The sequence below is a fragment of the Hyperoodon ampullatus genome (genome assembly GCF_949752795.1).
Source record: "Hyperoodon ampullatus genome assembly, chromosome: 15".
Classification (NCBI taxonomy): Eukaryota; Metazoa; Chordata; class Mammalia; order Artiodactyla; family Ziphiidae; genus Hyperoodon; species Hyperoodon ampullatus.
The window spans coordinates 47,673,498-47,693,741 of record NC_136928.1 but is presented as its reverse complement, the minus strand read 5'-3'; the positions used below and the strand labels follow the sequence as shown (position 1 = coordinate 47,693,741).

Below are 20,244 nucleotides of genomic sequence, written 5' to 3'. Positions count from 1 at the left end.
AGGGTGGAACCCTAATCCAACAAGATTAGTGGCTTTATAAGAAGGGGAAGACACAGAGATCTCTCTCTCCAGATGCACGCCCCTAGGAAAGACCATGCGAAGACAGTGTAAAGGCAGCCATCTATAAGCCAGGAAGAGACCTCTCACCAGAAACCAAATCAGCTGGCACCTTGATTTTGGACTTCCCAACAACCAGAACCATGGGAAAATAAATGTCTGTTGTTTAAGCAACTCAGTCTGTGTTGTTTTGTTATAGCAGCTACAGCAGACTAATATAAAATGGAAATCACAAATTTTTACTGAAATCTTCTTATAATCATCTTTACAGAAAGGCTGAGTTCTTTCCAATCTGATATATTTTTGCTTTCATGTAAAGGCATTTGTTACTACAGTAGCACACAACTTTAGCAAATTTAACTTTAAAGTGACTTCAGACTTTTTTAACTGGATTCTGTGGATAAAGTTCAGAAGAGCTCTAAAATAATCAAATTGCATGCAGACTGTGCTGTGCACATACTGTTTCCTGGGGAAATAGTTTGTGTTTTTATTCCTATTAACAAAGGAGTGTGGGCCAAAAAATGAATTCAAGGTGGCATAGACACTGTGTGGAGCTACAAGGAAGGTTTTATGAAGTCATGGTTGAGGCATTCACAACTGGAAATGAGTGATTCAGTGGTAATATCATCTAATATTGGACATTTTAAATGAATATTTGATGGTAATTAAGCCTGTCAAAGAAGGCCTTTCACATGGTTGTTTTTTATGAAGTTACTACCTAGTTTCCTTTCCTAATATTCTTTTCTGCAGCATTTACCATTATCTAATAGATGATATACTTTGCTTATGCAATTTTCTCATATTTTTCTCCACTCACTAAAATGCAAGGATCATGTGGGCAGAGTTTTTAACCCACTGTTTTTATTACTGTTTCCACACTGCCTAGAATAGTGCCTTTCCTAAACTACATGTTTCACACATATTTATTTAGTAAATGGATGAAATAATGCTAATGTTTGAATGTGGTTATGTGTATTGCTCATACTAATATAGAACTATGCCTTAATTATTTCTATCACATTCCCTTTCCTTTCTAAAAATGTATTTTCTGTGTTGATTTATTTGAGTACTGTTCCTAAAGTCTACATGGATAATTTATACATATTCTAACTAATAAGTAGATTTTAGTAGAAACAACTGGCATGCATTAGAATGTAATTCAAAACTTCAATTTACTATTTTAAGTTGAAAATAAAAGCTTGGTTCTATTTGTCTTAAATAGAGTTGAAGTCATATCCCTTTTTTATATTTCATTCTCCATTTCATCACACAACAATGAGGGTATGTGATACTAAAATGAGAACATTTTATTGACTGCACATCTCAGGAAGAAAGAAAAGCCAACATAACTTGATTATTTGCCGTAAGAGAGGCTACATATGGGGAAGTTAAATCAGAAGTTTGGATAATTTCCAAAGCACATCTTTTTTTAGCTTTGTGAGATTTTCCCCTGGTATCTGCATTTGAGTATCGGTGTTTCTGCTCTTCTAAGAGTTATACCACTTGAATCAAGGTACCATATTGTTTTATTCAGTTCAGGCTGCTATAACAAAGTACTGATATCACAGCTTGGGTGGCTTATAAACAAGAGACATTTGTTTCTTACAGTTCTGGAGGCTAGAAGTCTGAGATCAGAGTGCCAGCAAGGTTGAGTTCTGGTGAGAACCTCCTTCTGTGTTTCAGATTGCTGACTTCTTAGAGTGTCCTCACACAGAGGACAGCAGAGAGGAAGCAAACTCTCTCCTATATGGGCACTAATCTCATTCATGGGAGCTCCACCCTCATGACTTCACCTAATCCTAATTACCTCTCAAAGGCCCCACCTTCTAATGCCATCACTTTGGTGATAGGGTTTCAACATATGAAGTTTGGGGGAACATAAACATTCAGTCCATAATGCATATTTTCTAATTCCAACTATCTGGTTTTTCCTTCCCACATAGAGTTTCACTCTCTCTACCTATTTACTAGAAAGGGAGCGTTCCATTTCTTTAAAAATGTGTTTAGACTGAGAAACAAAACATGCTGTTAATTTCTGTCAGACGTTTAAGCAGATTTTATAGGAACGTCAAGGTGAATTAAAAGCAAAATTCTGGAGACATATTGCAAATCAGATAATATGCTTATCCTCAGAGGGGAAAAACAATGACCTTAGTTTAAGTTTTGACATCTTTTTAGCCTAATGGCTTGAAAGAAAAGAAATAGTAAAAAAAAAAAAAAAAAAGGAAAATTATGACAACCACAAAGCATATACTTAGAGAAAAATAATGTAATATATAAAATTGAGGAAATATGGAGGTATGTGGGTTTATGTGTAAAGGAGATACAGAAACAGTGACAATGGCATGCTTATTTAATCAAGAACATGAAAAGCATATCTATATCTTTATATTTATACCTATATCCATATCTATACTCTGTATCTCAAAATAGATTCATGTACTTTGTACTAGAGTGATCTTTGAATAATGTGATTTTTGACCATCAAAGTTTGCTGATGAATACCTCTAAGGAGGAAAGGGGAGAAAGCTAACTACAGGACTTAAACAGCACCTGCTGTCAGCTGAACAAATGAACTGTTCCAATACTGCATGTGCCCAGGAAGGGATGGAAAACAGCACCTAACACATTAGGAGACTGTCTTCATAGGACAGTGGGTAGAACTAAAATATACAGTACTACAAATGTTAATCCAAATTTTTCAGATTTTGACAACTCTGTATATACATTTGTTTGTCTTCATTTGACTTTTTAGCTATTAAAAATGTATGTGACAACATGATTTTATCATTTGGTGGGCTGGAGCATAAACATTAATACAGGTCACATTTCTTAAGTTGTGATCAATTACAAACATGGCCACATTTCTTATAATTCCTCTCCTTGAATCTGGACTGACCTCGTGATTTGCTTTATCAATAAAGCAGAAGCAGTGTTATGCAAGTTCTGAGCCTGGGCTCAAGAGATTTTGCACAGTTCCACTCTCACTCATGGAACTGTATGACTGAGCTGGCTTTCTGGAGCGTAAGACACATGTGGAACATAGATAAACTGTCCCAAGTGAGCCATCTTAGATCAACCAGTCCCTTGCCAACCTGGTAGTGTGGATAATCAACATATGAATAGACCTGCTGAGATCAGCCAAACCTGGCTGAGGTTAGAAAAACCACCTAGCTGAGCTCAGTCCAAATCTCAGAATCACAGAATCTTGAGCTAAATAAATGTGTCTAGTGACAAAGTTTTGGGGCAGTTTGCAACATAGCAAAAACTAATTGATACACAAAGTAAGTGGCGGACTTTAAAAAAAGGGTAAAACAAAATTAATTTTAATCAAATTAATTAAATAAATAGAATACTTTTCTTTAAGTAGTGAGGAACAGTTAACTTTGAAATGATAAAAAATAGGTGATAACTACACAAGGCTATTAAATGTCATGTATGGTTAGGTTTGAGTGTAAAATATTTCTCTCCTTTGCTTTGTATTTGTGTTAGTTTCTGAGTTATTTTTTAGCAAAGCAAGCAGTAATTTTGCTCTAATTGCCATTGGAATTAACTGGCAAATGTCTTGAAGTCAAAGTAAAAAAAAAACTGGAATGTAGGAATAACAAAAATCCTCCTCTCTTTCTTTCTAACACCCCTCTAATATCTCTCTAATATTTCTGTTCCTGACTCTCTGGAACAAATTGAAATTGGATACCAAGACAAAACTATACCTGGCTTTCCATTCTGGCTTTTCTTCATTGATGAATAGTGCATCATGAAGTCAGAAATATAAGACCATTTCTAAGATTCCATTGAAGATAAGATATTAGAGAGAATGAAGGCTATTTTGCTGGCTTACCACATCATCTCCTTCCAACCATCAAAAATGAATGACAGGGCTTCCCTGGTGGTGCAGTGGCTGAGAGTCCGCCTGCCGATGCAGGGGACACGGGTTCGTGCCCTGGTCCGGGAGGATCCCACGTGCCACGGAGCGGCTAGGCCCGTGAGCCATGGCCGCTGGGCCTGCACATCCGGAGCCTATGCTCCGCAGCGGGAGAGGCTGCAACAGTGAGAGGCCCGCATACCACACACACACACACAAAATGAATGACAATAAAATAATGCCGAAGAACTCAGGCCTTACCAACCACAGAGTCATTTAGAAGTTTTGCGATTGTTCTTTGAGTCCAAATGATTATTGCTAAACTTTGTCAAACTGGGAAGATTAAAAGCTTGTAGAAATGCAATACCATAAATACTCAAGCAAGCAGGAACTGCTTCAGAAGGTTAAGTTAGTGAGGGGAAAGAATAGGAAGAATAGGAAGCTCAGAACTCAGAAATGATAAAGAACATTATGTTGTTTTCTTCGTATTTCAGGATTTGTTAAAATTTGAAAACTCAGTCAACTGTGGGTATAGAGAAGACTTCTCATCTGTGTTTTGAATGTGAAAAGCAAAGGGCATTCTTTTCTGCATAGGGACTAAATGCAGTACCAACACATTTAATTTCCTCTCATCACAGTAGCAATCTCAATGTCCAGTTCAAGTTGGGGGAGAATACTGATGCTTTTGTGTCTCTCCCTCCTAAGGCCTCACTAAAACAAAAGCTAGAAGAACAAATACGGTATGTAAAGCCTATCAGTGAAGAGAAAAAGTATGCAGTCAACAAAATAAAGAGATTTCCAAACATGAGTAGAAGACTAGAAGTGGCTGAAAAAGAGTTGATGAGTGAGATAAGCAGAAAAATGCACAGCTTGGAATACAATGTGGAGAGGTACAGGGGATAAAGTCAGTGACAGCCAATCTGGAGATGATCTGGAAGGAGACCAGCAGAAAATACACACAAAAGTCATATCAGTTGGCACCCCCTACTCTTTGACATCGTGAGAGGCTCTAGGTCTCCAGAGACGCTCAGCTCCTAGCATTGACGCCCTTGTGTTATTTCCGCCCCTTGGGTATGGAGGGGCTAGACTAACCGTAGTCATAATGGAATGTCACTTCTAAAATTAGGTTATGAAAAGTCTGTGGCTCCCATCCTAAGTAAGCCCCAGACTCTACCCCCAACCCTCCTTCCTCTCTAAGATCACTTGCTGTGGGGGAAGTGAGCTGCCAGCATTCAGCAAGCAGCCCTCTGCCCACAAGTGAGAGAATAAGGCCTGCCAACAGCCATGTAAGTGAACTGGAAAGTGAATTCTCACCCTCCAGTCAAACCTTTAAATGAGACTGCAGGCTTGGTCAACAGCCTTCCCTCCAGCTTCATGAGAGACTGTGAGCCCAAGGCACCCAGGTAAGCTTCACCCAGATTCACCTAACCCACAAAACCTGTGAGAGAATAAATGCCTGTTAGCTTAAGCTGCTAAATTTTGAGATAACTTGTTACGCAGAGATAGATAATTAATATAACCACCTAAAATATAACAGTAGCTTTTTTACCCCAAAGCAAAAACAAACCAACAAATGAAAATCCAGGTAATTTTTCTCTTAAAACCAAGAAATTGTCCAAGGAAAGGCAAGGCTCTTACTATGAATATTCTCTTCATTCTGGCATTAGGATGTCTGCTCCATGTCTGCCATTGCCAAGGAAAAGTCGACCACCCTACAAACTCTGCTGTCAACCTGAATAGGGTCTCCTGTCCACTCAAGAGCAAGTGGTAACACTGGTGCTGAACAGAAAGCACAGACAGGAGATCTCTGGGGGGCGAAAGGAAAGATTTGATGGAACTGAAAGAGTGACTGGGAATTTAAAGTGATGATCCAATAAAAATAAAGGAAGAAATGTAAGGAAAAAAGATGTTGAGGAACTTCTGGAAAAAAAATATGGAAGACAGGGATAATCGAAATATGAAGCAAAATAGAATGTCCTGATTATAAGCAATTGATAGGATGGAAAGGAATCCATTTGACCCTGACCCTGAGGAAATTCTCCTTTGAGCAGTCCAGGTAATATAATATGGACCCATAAGAAAATGAATGTAATCGTAACACATAAGTGACATGGGCATTGGACAATATTTACATAGTAATGATCATCTCAATTTGCTTTATTGCTTTTCCACTTTATACTTCTCATAGATAAAATATGGAAGATGTAGTTGTGGTTGCCAAACAGTATGTTAAAGTTAAAATCTCTGGAAATATAATGAGATGGTGAGATCTAGGGAAGCTAGAGGAACAGGTAGGTGTACAATATATTTATCTTACTAATGTGGATACTCAAGAGATACTGTTGTATATTAATGGAATGAGAAATAGAGGTATAAATATACTATTTAAAGTGACAAAAATAACTAATATATGAACAAAATTCAGAGGAAAAGAAGAAAAGGAAAATGAAGGGATTAAGGCCAGGAACTGATCTTTAGTTTTTATTCTGGAGATTTCATAAATATTATATAAAAGGGATAAAAAATTGGAAGTGTAAACATATTATTTAGAGATATGGAAATAATTACCAGAAGAATTATGAAAAGATATCATCTCTGGGAAGTAAGACTAGGGGTGGTGAGGGGTTAGATGGGGGTTGCTACTCTTTACACATATATCATCTTCTAAATCATACTGATTTGTTTTCATGTGTTAACTTAATGAAAATAATTTAACAATGATTCCCACTTGTTTTGCATACATTCAACAAAGCATAAAAGTAAAATTTGCCAGCATCCTGTTATTAGCCTCAGAACTAGGGTAAAAGAGCAGGTTATAATTAATGTTATTACTTGCAATTTGAGGTACCACCCATTTAAATATACTGTATTTTTCAAATAACCCACACAGCAAGAATAAATTCCTTTGAAATTTCCTAGGCTTTGTCTAGATTTGTCTATCATCAGGAATTCACTCCACTCCCCAAATTTCATTTAAGTCTTTGTGTCCAATTAGTGTTATGCCAGCATGTCCCTCTAATCTCTTCGTTTAATTCTCTAGTTCTTTGTACTCAGTTCTCATTTGAAATTGCCCGTGAAAATATCAGTTTTTACATGCTTACATTCAGCAGTGACTATCTTTTCAGAACATTACACACTTTCCCCAGTTCTGTTTTCCAGCAATAGTCAATGTCTAAATATCAAGCCTATGCCCAGCTTTTCCTGAAGCCTTGTCAAGTCTCTGGTGCAAAAGTGGGTCTGTAATGGGTCTCACAGTATGAGGCTTCCTCGTTGGTTTCCTATTTTTACTTGTTTATTCAGCTTGTCAAAATTAGCTGGAGATATAAAAAAAATTGGAAAAATGGTTTGAAAATGTGAGTTCCTGCCTCTTCAAAATGGTCCAAATACTACACGCAATTCTGAAGTGACTGTTTTAGCAATCTGACTGTGGGGAGGTCAGCTTCTGGGGCAGACAACAGGGGGTGCTTTGCTGTAGACAGTTTAAAAGCAATACTAAATCTTACAAGTCAGCCTGCTTTTTTGTTTCACAGTGCATCAGCAATTCTAAACTATACCAGGGATAAAATATTCCTCTAATGGGGGGACCATCAACACTGCCCCTTCCCCACCTAGGTAAACCACCATAACCCCAAACTGATGAGACTGTATTCAACCTCTGGAAAAGCATGTTACACCCACTAATCTGTAACCTGTCAGTCAAAATTATACTGCTTTGTACCCTTGTCTTTTCCACCTTAGGGACAACTACTGGAATATCCTTCCTGAAGTTAAGTGAATGTTGGTAACACAAATTGAAATGAGAATTTGCCTCCTATATATCCTATTCATGCCTTTCTCTTAAATGAGACTGCATATACTTAAAAACGAAACCACCCTTTATTTTAAAACTGTGTATTTACTCTGCATATGAAGGAATAATTCTGTTGTTCCCTTCTTACATGTACCATGTTTATTCTCTGCAACTTTTTTTTTTTTTTTTTTTTTTTTTTGCGGTACGCGGGCCTCTCACTGTTGTGGCCTCTCCCGTCGCGGAGCACAGGCTCCGGACGCGCAGGCTCAGCGGCCATGGCTCACGGGCCCAGCCGCTCCGCGGCATGTGGGATCTTCCCAGACCGGGGCACGAACCCGTGTCCCCTGCATGGGCAGGCGGACTCTCAACCACTGCGCCACCAGGGAAGCCCTCTCTGCAACTATTGATCGGTCCAGGAAAATTCAACACTAGGCAGCACTCGGTATTTATCTCAGCGTTGGGATATGCACTTTGGGTGTTCATAATTTATTTATGCAAAAGCTATTTACTAAGTGTCCATTTTGCACCAAGCACCTTAGGTGCTGAGCCTGCACAGGTGAATAGGGCATAGGTTTTGACTTTCAGGTGCTTGTCAAAAAGGAAACTGAAATAAAAGTTAAAGCCTCTGATAGATAAATAACTATCTGTATGTCTACTTATCTGAATATATATTTATCTATTTTTCCAAAGTGCTATGAAAACAAGAAATGCATCCTGCTTAGGGTTGTTCGGGAAAGCTTCAAGTGAAATGCAAGGTCTAAAATCATCTCATACCGTTAACATTAGCAAAGCTTTAGAACTTTACAAAGGTAGAGTCAATTACTGTTAATAAGATCACAGGTACAGTTGCAGCACAGGAAAAAAGAAGGAAACAGGAACATTACTGGCAGAGGGAGCAACACTGCAAAGACTGAAAATGGGAGGTTGTATTTTTTTTACTATTGCTAGCATACCAATGATAAATTTCAGATTGGGTACTTTACGTAACATGCTTTTTTTTTTTTTTTCCCCTTTTCTGAATCAAGTTTCCAAATAATGTGGAATGCAAAGTCACAATGACAAGAGTATATAAGACAATGAGGCAATTAAATAAACCACAGACAACAGTCATAAATATAATTAAACCTCTATCTAAAACTATAATGAAAATTCTTACTTTGGATAGTGGAAAGCCATCAGTTCAAAACAGAATAAGTGGGTCATTTGGCTGCCTTGTGATATCTTATTTTCCATCTGTTGTTATGGATTACCATGTTGACTCTGTCTAGAATTATTACTAATGGCCAGTTGATGCTGTGCAGGGAAAGGTCAGATACAGGAAATTCACCACAAAATGTGAAAGAATCTTGACGAATCCTTTTTCCTTCTGAAATATGGGCATTAGAACAAGAGAAACTCCCTTTAGTGGAATGTGAATATTTTTTATTTTCTTTTGAAAGAAACTGATACTCTCTTTGGACCTGTGGACACAAGTACTTACACTGTAATCTAGCTGTACACACAATCTTTTGATACACATTCAGGGATAGTTACCGTAGAGGTAAGCTAAGAGGTGTAGAAAATATGAAAATAAGCTTCCCTCAATAGTTCCAGGTCCAAAGTTTTCCTGCTGAATTTTTAATGCTGGGTTACATTTAGTGAAGATCTCGTAAGACCTGGCTTAACATGGTACAGCAGATAGAGACTCCTCATGTGGTTACCTGCCAGTATCTCAGGGAATCTATAGTTGAATATATTTGTTACATAGTCCTTGGATGGTGTTGATCAAATTCAGGCCCATTTCTCTTATTTGAGATTTGCGTCATCTTCTTTGAATCTGTAATGCCTAGAATAGGGTCTAGCACACGGAAGGAAGAAAGGAAAAAAGGAGCAAACAGAGAGAAGGAAGAAGAGTGGTGGCAGAATGGAAATGAGGATGCTAAGGAAGGAAAACATGACCACCTACTTTGTGCCAGATGCTGTACTAAGATGTTTGCTCATGTAAAGTTAGCTGATATAAAGAATCTGTCATCACGATAAACATGATTTTAAAGTTCCCTTTATTATTGGCTCATATTTTACTCCATACAATAGTCCAACATTGAGTTCACACACATAACCAACAGTATCCAGGCTTCCTCAACAGCACAGTATTTATTCCATGGAGGGACGGGGGTGATTCAGCTCCCCCACATGACTCTCAGGGGAGCCTCCAGATCCCTCTTGACTAGGCAAATCTTAAAAGAGGACAAAAGGGGCCTGCACCACCAGCTACCCTATCAAACCTATAGACAGATGATAACATTTATTTCAGAAAAAGTTTTCCACAGAATGTGGGTAATTTCAGCCTCAGGGCAGTGTCTAGCACATTGCCAACACTCAGGACATGTTAAGTAATAAAAGGGTGTTGCTTCAAATCACTTGCTATTAAAAAAAGACTAAAATATCTTCCGTCCTTTCAATTTGTTTCAGAGTTTCAATTGTGCCAGTGATGCTGTTAATAATAGACTGTACATCTGTGATGTACAAAAGTTTTGCTATTATTGATTTAAGGCACTTTATATTTCACGTATGGAGTCTCTACATATCTGAGAAATGATTGGTTCTTGTTATACAACTCTGTATCTCTAGGTACCTCACACTCATCCTCAGGAATTCAATACCTTGCAAAGTGCATTTTATATGTTAGGTACACAAAAGATATTTGCTAATTCATAATTTTAAATAAAAGTATTGCAGATTTATAGGCAACATACATCATGGTTGAAAATAAGTAAGTTAATAAAAACAAATATACACTGCTATGTTTTCACTTGTTTTAATTATCATTTACTATGCTAACTGGAGAAACTATTGGTTAACACTGGTGTTATTTGTCTGCTTGAGAGCCTACATAAAGAGAACAGTGATGATGAGAAGACAGTGAAAACTGTTTGGTTAGTGCTGTATAGGGGCAGATGAATTAACTAGATCTCCTCTTGAGGTTCCAGCCTAACGATGTTAATATATTTTTCTTGTTGGGGAACTTTTCAGTGATGCTAACTGATAAGAAAACCTAATATAGGCACTAAATAATAAAAATTTAAGAAATCATCTACTACCGAAGGCAATCTACAGGTTCAGTGCTGTCCCTACCAAATTATACATGGCATTTTTTCACAGAACTAGAACAAAAAAATTTAAATTCGTATGGAAACACAAAAGACCCCAAATAGCCAAAACAATCTTGAGAAAGAGGAATGGAGCTGGAGGAATCACACACCCTGACTTCAGACTGTATTACAATGCTAGAGTCATCAAAACAGTATGGTACTGACAGAAAAAGAGATGCATAGATCAATGGACCAGGATAGAAAGCCCAGAAATTAACCCATGCACTTATGGTCAAGTAATCTATGACAAAGGAGGCAAGAATATTCAATGGAGGAAGGAGAATCTCTTCAATAAGTGGTGCTGGGGAAACTGGACAGCTACAGGTAAAAGAATGAAATTAGAACACTTTCTAACACCATACACAAAAATAAACTCAAAATGGATTAGAGACCTAAATGTAAGGCCAGACACTATAAAACTCTTAGAGGAAAACATAGGGAGAACACTATCTGACATAAATCACATCAATACTTTTTTGGATCCATCTCCTAGAGTAATGGAAATAAAAGCAAAAGTAAACAAACGGGACCTCATTAAACTTAAGAGCTTTTGCACGGCAAAGGAAACCATAAACAAAAGGAAAAGACAACCTACAGAATGGGAGAAGACATTTGCAAATGATGTGACCAACAAGGGATTAATTTCCAAAGTATACAAACAGCTCATACAGCTCCATATTAAAAAAACAATCAAAAACCAGGCAGAAGGCCTAAATAAACATTTCTCCAAAGAAGACATACAGATGGCCAACAGGCACATGAAAAGATGCTCAACATGGCTAATTATTAGAGAAATGCAAATCAAAACTGCAATGAGGTACCACCTCATACTGTTCAGAAAGGCCATCATTAAAAAATCTACAAATAACAAATCCCGGAGAGGGTATGGAGAAAAGGGAACCCTCTTATACTGTTGGTGGGAACATAACTTGGTGCAGCTACTATGGAAAACAGTATGGAGGTTCCTTTAAAAACTAAAAATAGGGTTATCATATAATCCAGCAATCCCACTTTTGGCCATATATCAGGAAAACATGAAAACTCTAATTCGAAAAGACACATGCACCCCAATGTTCATAGTGGCACTATTTATAATAGCCAAGACATGGAAGCAACCTAAATGTCCACTGACAGATGAATGGACAAAGAAAATGTGGTATACATATATACAATGGAATATTACTCAGTCATGAAAAAGAATGAAATAATGCCATCTGCAACAACATGGGTGGACCTAGGGATTATTATACTAAGTGATGTAAGTCAGACAGAGAAGGACAAATATCATATGATATCGCTTATGTGTGGAATCTCTTTAAAAAAGGATACAAATGGACTTATATACAAAACAGAAATAGACTCACAGACATAGAAAACAAACTTACGGTTACAAAAGGGGAAACGGAGGGGGAAGCATAAATTAGAAGTTGAGGATTAACAGATACACACACTATATATAAAATAGATAAACAAATAAACAAGGACCTATTGTATAGCACAGGGAACTATATTCAATATCTTGTAATAACCTATAATGGAAAAAAATCTGAAAAAGCATATATATATACCTACATACATACATATATATACATATATGTAGTCACTTTTCTGTACACCTGAAACTAACACATTGTAAATCAACTCTACTTCAATAAAAAAAAATCATAGAGATTTAAATTTAATCTTGATACTAGTTTATTGAACAATACTTACTGTTTTACATATATCATGAAAGAAGAAAAAGCATTGTTAATAATAAAAAGATATTCCTTTGTCCTACAACTGAGACTTGAAATATCAGAAAGGGAGCCAACCTCACCAGTCCTTTCCGAGAAAATGCTCACTGAAATTACTGCCACATATTAATTAGATACAGAGTTTTAAGTCATTCTATTTCCCCCATGGTAATAAAAATGATATCAAAAGAAATTGCATCAAGAATAGTAAACCCAACTTGGTCTAACTCACAGCTGGAAGTACTTGAAGTTTTTCATTTCCAAGTTGAAAAAGGAGTATATCGTGACTTTTAAGCTCCTTAATCAAGACATGTTATTGAGGACAGTGATAGAAGTCATATTTGCAATATTCAGTGTCATACTATGAATGAGCTTCTGTCTGAGAACAGCTGGGAAACAGGTATACGAAATTTCTGGGCTGCTTTGTCAACAGTGATTTGAGATTGTGTTGGTGGTGGTGGTGATGGTGGGTGGAGGTGAGTAAAATAGCATATAGTTCTTCACTACCCACTAACAGTGGATAGCGGATAGGTCTTCATTATGCAGTATATTTAGTGTTCACGGTCCTCTCCCACTAAATGCCAGTGACAACTCTCCCCTGAATCATTTCCTGCCTCCCACCCCTTCCCACATTCTTGTTCTAGGGGAATGGTGCTGCCTCCTTGTGGAAAACACATTCAACAGAGAATTCAGTGCAGTACATACCACACCATTTGAGTTCTGATTTAGAAACATCAATTCAGAGCTGTTTTCAACGGCAGAGAAAATATCTTTAAAGGTAAGAAAGATGCTTTAATTTATACAGTGTACTTGAGGAATGCTTTTCAAACGTAACTATCATTTGTATAATGGTTACATGGGTCAGATATTTTTTTACTTCTCCGTATTTTAGGGTGAACCATAAGAAATTTTCTTTTTTTGGTAATACAAGTTGTCAAATAGCAGTAATTGTATATAGTTCACATACTATACTGACTCATTTAATCCTCACAATAAGCTTATGAAACCAGCATCCCCATTTTACAGATGGGAAACAGAGGTATTGAGAGGCTAACTTGCCTAGGGCACATAGCCAGTATGTAGGGAAAGTAAGGCTGAGATTTAAGCAGGCATTCAGGCCCCTGGAGTCCTGCCCTTGACCCCTGTGCAATACTGCCCCCTAACAGCCCTTGCCAGTGTTGCTTCTTTAGACTGTCAGCACTCAGAAGGCAGAATCAGAATGAGAGAGATTGGCAGGAGTATGAAGGAGGGAAATAGATAGGTGAAAAAAGGAAAGGGCTTTCCAGGCAGAGGACAGAGAGGTGTGAAACAGCATGACCTCTAGAGGTTTCTGTTAGTAGTTCAACAGGATCAGGGGAAAAGAGAGTGGAGGAGTGGAGATAAAACTTCTAGTGAGGCAGATAGGAGGCCAGCTGTGAAGAATGGACCCTGACAATCATCCAAGGAATCTGCTCTTTGTCCTAAATACCTGGATGTATTAAGGCCCATATTTGCATTTTCGAAAGAGCAGCGTGACACCTGGGTGGAGATCATTTGAGCTAGTTTAGAATATGAGAATATGAGAAGTTTGAGCTAGTTTAGAATATGAGAAGGCAGCTAGTTTAGAATATGAGAAGGCAGGAAGTGATGACATTCTGAACAGAGGACGTATTTAAGGGCAGAGGACCAGATTACCCCAACGTACTCTGAAAAGAAGCTGGCTGCGTAGCCTTGGGGAAGTTATTTAGTTTCTCTCTGCCTCAATTTTTCTCACGTGTAAAATAACAAGAAAAATACCAAGCTGTACTTTCTGAGTCTTCATTTCTTCCTCATTCACATACATCCCTAGAATTTGACTACTCTTCTGATTTAATTAACAAGACACTTATTAGTTAGTGTCTTGTGTCCTTAGGACCACACAGGGCAGGGCATGCACAGTTCCCGCCCCCCACCTCACCCCCAATGTTCTTTTATAATTGATGCCATATCACTAATAATCTTTCCATATCTATTCAAAAAAGATTCCCGCCTTATGCTTCCCCCGCCAGCCCCAACACACAAGCATCCCCTCCCCTCTCTGCTTTATTCCTATAGCACTTGACATCCCATGTATGCTGTTTTAATGTTTATTGTCCATCTCCCCTAACTAGAATGTGAGCTTTGTACAGAAAAATCTAATTTTATTCAATGTTGTATTTCCGGTGACTAGAACAACATTGCCTGGTATATAGGAAGTGCTCAGCAAACATGTGTTAAGTGAATAAATGGATGGATGAGTGGATGGATGGCTATTTTTGTTTAGAACTAGCCTTGTCCAAAGATGTCTCAAAACCAAGGTTGCATCCACCAAGAGAGCACCTTTTCATCCAGTGAAACCTCCAGACCCCAAAGAATATGCACTGAACCCAATAATTCTTAAAATAAACTCTTTAAAATGTATATATCCTAGAACTTTTGCTTACCCACAACGAGGGCAAAAACACCTTCTAAACTGAAGTGCTTACCTACATTTAAAATTACAATGAGCTGCACTTCTCTTATCTGGCACCATTCTTCTTAGTTTCAGAAGAATATGCCTTTGTATATATTTTCAAATCTACACCCAAGTGTTTTTCTTTTCAGTATGCACTAAAATTTGCAGTAGAAATGTACATTAGTTTAAGTGAGTTGAGCAGAATGACTGGACTAGAGAAAATAAAACTAATTATTCATGTCACTAGTACTTTAAAATGCAGAGTGGTTATCAGGAACACACATAATTATAAGTAATGCAGTTATTTTTTAATAATGAAGCCACAGCTAAGGTTAATTAATATTTTTAATAAAAAAATAAAATTTTGTTCTTTGAAGTTACAATATGTTTTTTGTTAGTTTTAGATATTTTTCATGGAAATATGTGTGCACTCTGATTACATTTTTCAAACAAATAGTATTAATTTCTTATGAGTATCTCCAAAGCCACTAGGAAGCAATAGCAGCATCTGACACATTCAAACACTCTTTTTTTTTGCTTGAATCCTAATTGGGATACTTTTTGGAACATTCCATAGCAATCAAATGCCAATGGCTTCAGTAGGAAATGAAGATACACGTCCTGACCACCTACCAATGTTTTAAATCCTCAATAATTCCTTTTCTTGAGTAGGTTTGCTACCTCCACTCCGAAAAAAGCCTAACTAGATTGTTCCAATACATTTCACTTATATTTACGGATTCTGCCCCAGTCTACAATTTAATTTCTTACTAAGGGTTGCAAACTATAGTCCCTCCAGTCAAAAACCAGAATCCCTCAATACCTTATTCTGTCTCCCTTCTCAAGATTTTTGAAATGAGATGAAAAGAAGATGAAAAAGGCTATGGATTCTTGAAACCAAGTAAGGATACCAGAATCAGCTTCTGCTCTGAATGAAAGGACAGGGCTTCTCTATTTATTATTCTTATGAAGTATGATTTTCTTGCAAAGATAGATTTTATATATGCTGTAAAAGTAGAATGGAATATAATTTACAGACGAAAATGGGATGCTTTTGAGAGTCAGAAAAGGATACTATTAATAATTACATCGGTATACCAGGTGCACAAGAGGACTATACAGGCCAACTGAGATGCATGCCACACTGTGTAAAAGTCAAGGGTGAAATCTATGCTTTATTAAATAAGCATCAGAAGACCTAAATAAGAGTATCATCACTAGAGTCAGTGAAATTTTAGACCTGAGTACAATTCAAGAGATACCTAAACCCACTTATTTTAGAGAGAGTGCAAGGCCAAAGTGCAGCGAGGTTAACCCACCTGTCCAAGTTACACAAAAAAGGTAGGTGGTTGTGTTGAAATTGGAAACGGGTCTCCTGATTTGCTGTGATCTTTCTATTTTACCGTACCTCCTCTAGGCAAAAGGCATTACTATGGATCCATATTGTCTATGGTATGTAAATAACTTGTAAAATATTCTTGAAGGAAAGAACCACAATATCACAAAATGTGATACAAAGCATAGACCAAAAGAAATTTCACAATCTTGATCTTAAAAGAAATAATTTCCTTTCTTTACAAACTGGCAACCAAAGGGAATGAATATTGCCCTTTGCATGTTGGCTTACTTTTATTCATTTAAGTAAATCTACACATACATTGTAAGACATTGGCAGATTATTCAGAAGAGGAGGGAACACTCAGCCATCAAAAATCCCAAGAAGCTCTCAGCATCCTGAAGAACTTAATACTGTTAATTATTTGCAAATATTCACTTTCTGAGATTAGCCTTATAGAAAGTTTCTCTTTTTTAGGATGAGTGGGTCTTATGGAAACATTTAGATATTAGATATCATAAGCAAAACAAATTTTTATCAACTTCATATAATCCATATAAAAAGGACTATTAATATTTTTATATTCACATTTTTTAAAGTCATTTAATCAGAAAGGTTGGTAAATGTACTCATTATTTCATGACATAGATTATATCTTCCTAAAGGAAACATCAGTCTTAAAATTGATCATCATTCAGAGAAGAAAACTTTTTTTTCTTTTTAAAGCATATTTACTTCTAAGTAGGAATGTAAACAGGATCTTATGGGATGACATTTTGTGAATACTCTTTTATATTCTCTGACTCTGTGAAAACCGAAAATTCTCCCCTACTACTTGCCCTGCAGGATGGCTGAACAAACCTCATCTCATCTATCTGAAATGAATCCAATTTAATTCCGCTTGACCAAAAATCTGTTTCCATAGTTCTAAAACACGCAATCACCCTAAAGTACACTGCCATTGTAGCTATTGCTGAGGAAAATACACCTTGATTGAGAAAACAGTCCAGTGTGGCTTTTGAAAAATAAAATGACCCTCCCTGGTACACAATCTGGTAAGGCGGTTGATGAAAATAGGCAGGTCAAAGGTTACAGTCTTAGAATTAGCATTACAAATCACTTTCATATTTAAATGTCAAAACTTTGACAATTGTAACAAACATTTAAATTCTACATATATCAGTAATCTCTTTGTAGTTGGAGGGCAAGATAAAAATCAACTGTGAAGTAAAGTAAATTTACAACAAATTATTCTGTTACTCAAAAATAAATAATTTGCTTTCTTCCCTAGTAGTTTTTCCCCCATACATTCACATTCTATTACCTGTAATCACAAACATATCCTTTTCAGAGAGAATTCTAAAAACTTTTAGTACAACTTTAAAACACTGTTGTTGAATATTTGTAGTATATTAATCCATATTATTTAACTGCTGTTATTGGTCTGTTAAAAATCTAAAGATTTAAAATATGTATTTTTTAATGAACTTAGTAATCTTTTATTTAAGTCAATACCTCCTCAAATGAACCAAGTAATTATTAATTGATTAGATCATTTACTTCCATAAACCACTGTTATCTTTAAACATGTTATAGCTTACAATAAAAGAGACTCTTTTCATTGGCAATTAATGGGCAGTTAAACTGTTTTCCTTTCACATTAGTTAATGCATAAATTTTTAATTTCTTCATTTCTAGTTGTTTAACTTGCAAATGAAATAGCTATTTTACAAATGTTTACTTAAAAAACATAATTTCTTAATACATAGAGAGTACTAATTGATAAAAAACATAAAAGTAAGGCTGATAATTCTTTCCTTATTTTGGGATACATCTGGTTTACCTAGCAACTTAAGCAGCTGTAATTTCATTAACGATGAAACAAGACTACTAAGAAAAAAATCTGATCATTTCAAATTTTATTCACAAGAACATTTCTATTTCCGAATGTCCTAGAATGTCCTCTTATGAATTATTTTACATAAAGGAAATAGTCTATCATAGCTCTGTGTTTCATTTTCCTATATCAGATTTGCCTTAATAACCTGCTTATCGTTAAATCAACCGTAAACCAATAAACACAATAACAAATCATTAGTGAAGTATTAGAAAAGAATATCAAACGGAGCTGTTGGGCATGCATCAATCTGTCTAAAGACACAAGTCTTTATCCAAGAGGCTAAGTGCAATTATTAACAATCTTATAAACCCAAACAAGACAGAGAAAATCAACAAAATGATTATACTCTAAGCACACATTCTTACTAAAATGTCTATTTCATAAGGGAGGGGTTTTTTGTTTGGTGTTCCTAATGTATCCCCAGTGCCTAGAACAGTGTATGGCACATGTAGTGTGATCAGTAAATACATATTGATGAACACCCTGTAAGACAGCCCATTTTACTTTGTGGCCAAATGCAAATTTTAAAAAAGGAGAGAGAAGAAAAAAGTGATGCATATAGGTGTATGATATGAAATACTACATTTATAAATTTACAGACTTTACAACTTTTTGGTCATCTCTCTTCTTCTAGGACATTTTATCTTCCTCTATTCTGTTCCTCTCACCCTTTCCTATTCAAAGTAAAAATCAGAATCTATATTCTTCTTTCTCTGGTAAACATATGTTAATTAGTAGATAGGTGCTGATCTGAACAGAATTCATCCTCTTTTACTCTCTTTCTAAATGTGACACATGATCTATTTCAAACATTTGAAATAAAAGCAATTTAAAAAATAATTGTCATTCTTGCTTCTTTAGTACGTTGTTTTCTAGAAAAGTAAGAATCATATATTTGGAAAGTTTTATATGGCACCTACTAGAGACATTCACTAACTACCAAAAACAAAACAAAAGCAAACAATCAAGTTTGAGTCAAGAAGAACACACAATTCTGAAAGCATTAACAATAGAATATGTACAAAGGCTATAAATGTCAACAGAGATCTAATAGAATTTAATAGAATTTCAACAGCATTCTAAAAGCCTTTATAAAATGTAAGCTCTGAGGCAAGTGTTTTTTTTTTTCTTCTACTTCACTGATGTAATGCCAATAATTAAGCCAGTGCCTGACACATAGTAGGCAATCAGTAAGTATATCTTGATGGAATAAATATACCTCCTAGTTGTATAAGTGTGACATTTAAAAATTGTTTTTCAAAAATCTTAGACTGAAAAATAAGCTCATTGAAGTGAAATATGGGTGAGGGCAGTTAGCTGTATAACGTACGAAATATGTTGGCCCAAGACAGTTTTTAAGTACCGTATTTTGGGTCTTTGTCCTCAGATAAACTAACAGTGTGTTTTTCCCATAAACAGTAAAATAGTAGACTTATTATTCACGATGAGAGCCACATGCCTACCAATTCAAAATTTTCAGACTTCAAAATACAATAGAAGTGCTATAGGCAATTTATTTTTTAAGATGTTCAAATTTGCTTTTATTTTATTTTGATGAAGTGCTGAGCTTGAACAAGGCCTTTCAGGTACTTCACTATTTGACTTGTTCATTTAACTTAAAAAGTGAAAAACCTGTGTAATTAGTAGACAATCCCCTCAGCTTGGGCTAGACCAAGGTTATTGAATCAAGACCATCAACTAACCACACACAAATCATCACAAAGCAGTATATATCACTAAAAGTTCACAAACCACAAACCAACAGCATATACACATTTCATCCTCAAACTGAATCCATTATATTAAGCAAGTCTTAAAAAAGCCATAATGCGGGCTTCCCTGGTGGCGCAGTGGTTGAGAGTCCGCCTGCCGATGCAGGGGAAGCGGGTTCGTGCCCCGGTCCGGGAAGATCCCACATGCCGCGGAGCGGCTGGGCCCGTGAGCCATGGCCGCTGAGCCTGCGCGTCCGGAGCCTGT

At 36.5% G+C, this 20,244-nt stretch overlaps 1 protein-coding gene across 37 annotated transcripts in view; it reads right to left on the bottom strand.

Moving 5' to 3' along the window:
- NRXN1 (neurexin 1) overlaps positions 1 to 20,244 on the bottom strand; it is a gene marked incomplete at both ends in the record, with an annotated part of 1,144,386 nt that overhangs the window by 115,565 nt on the left and 1,008,577 nt on the right. The gene's annotated exons all lie outside the window — the stretch shown is intronic.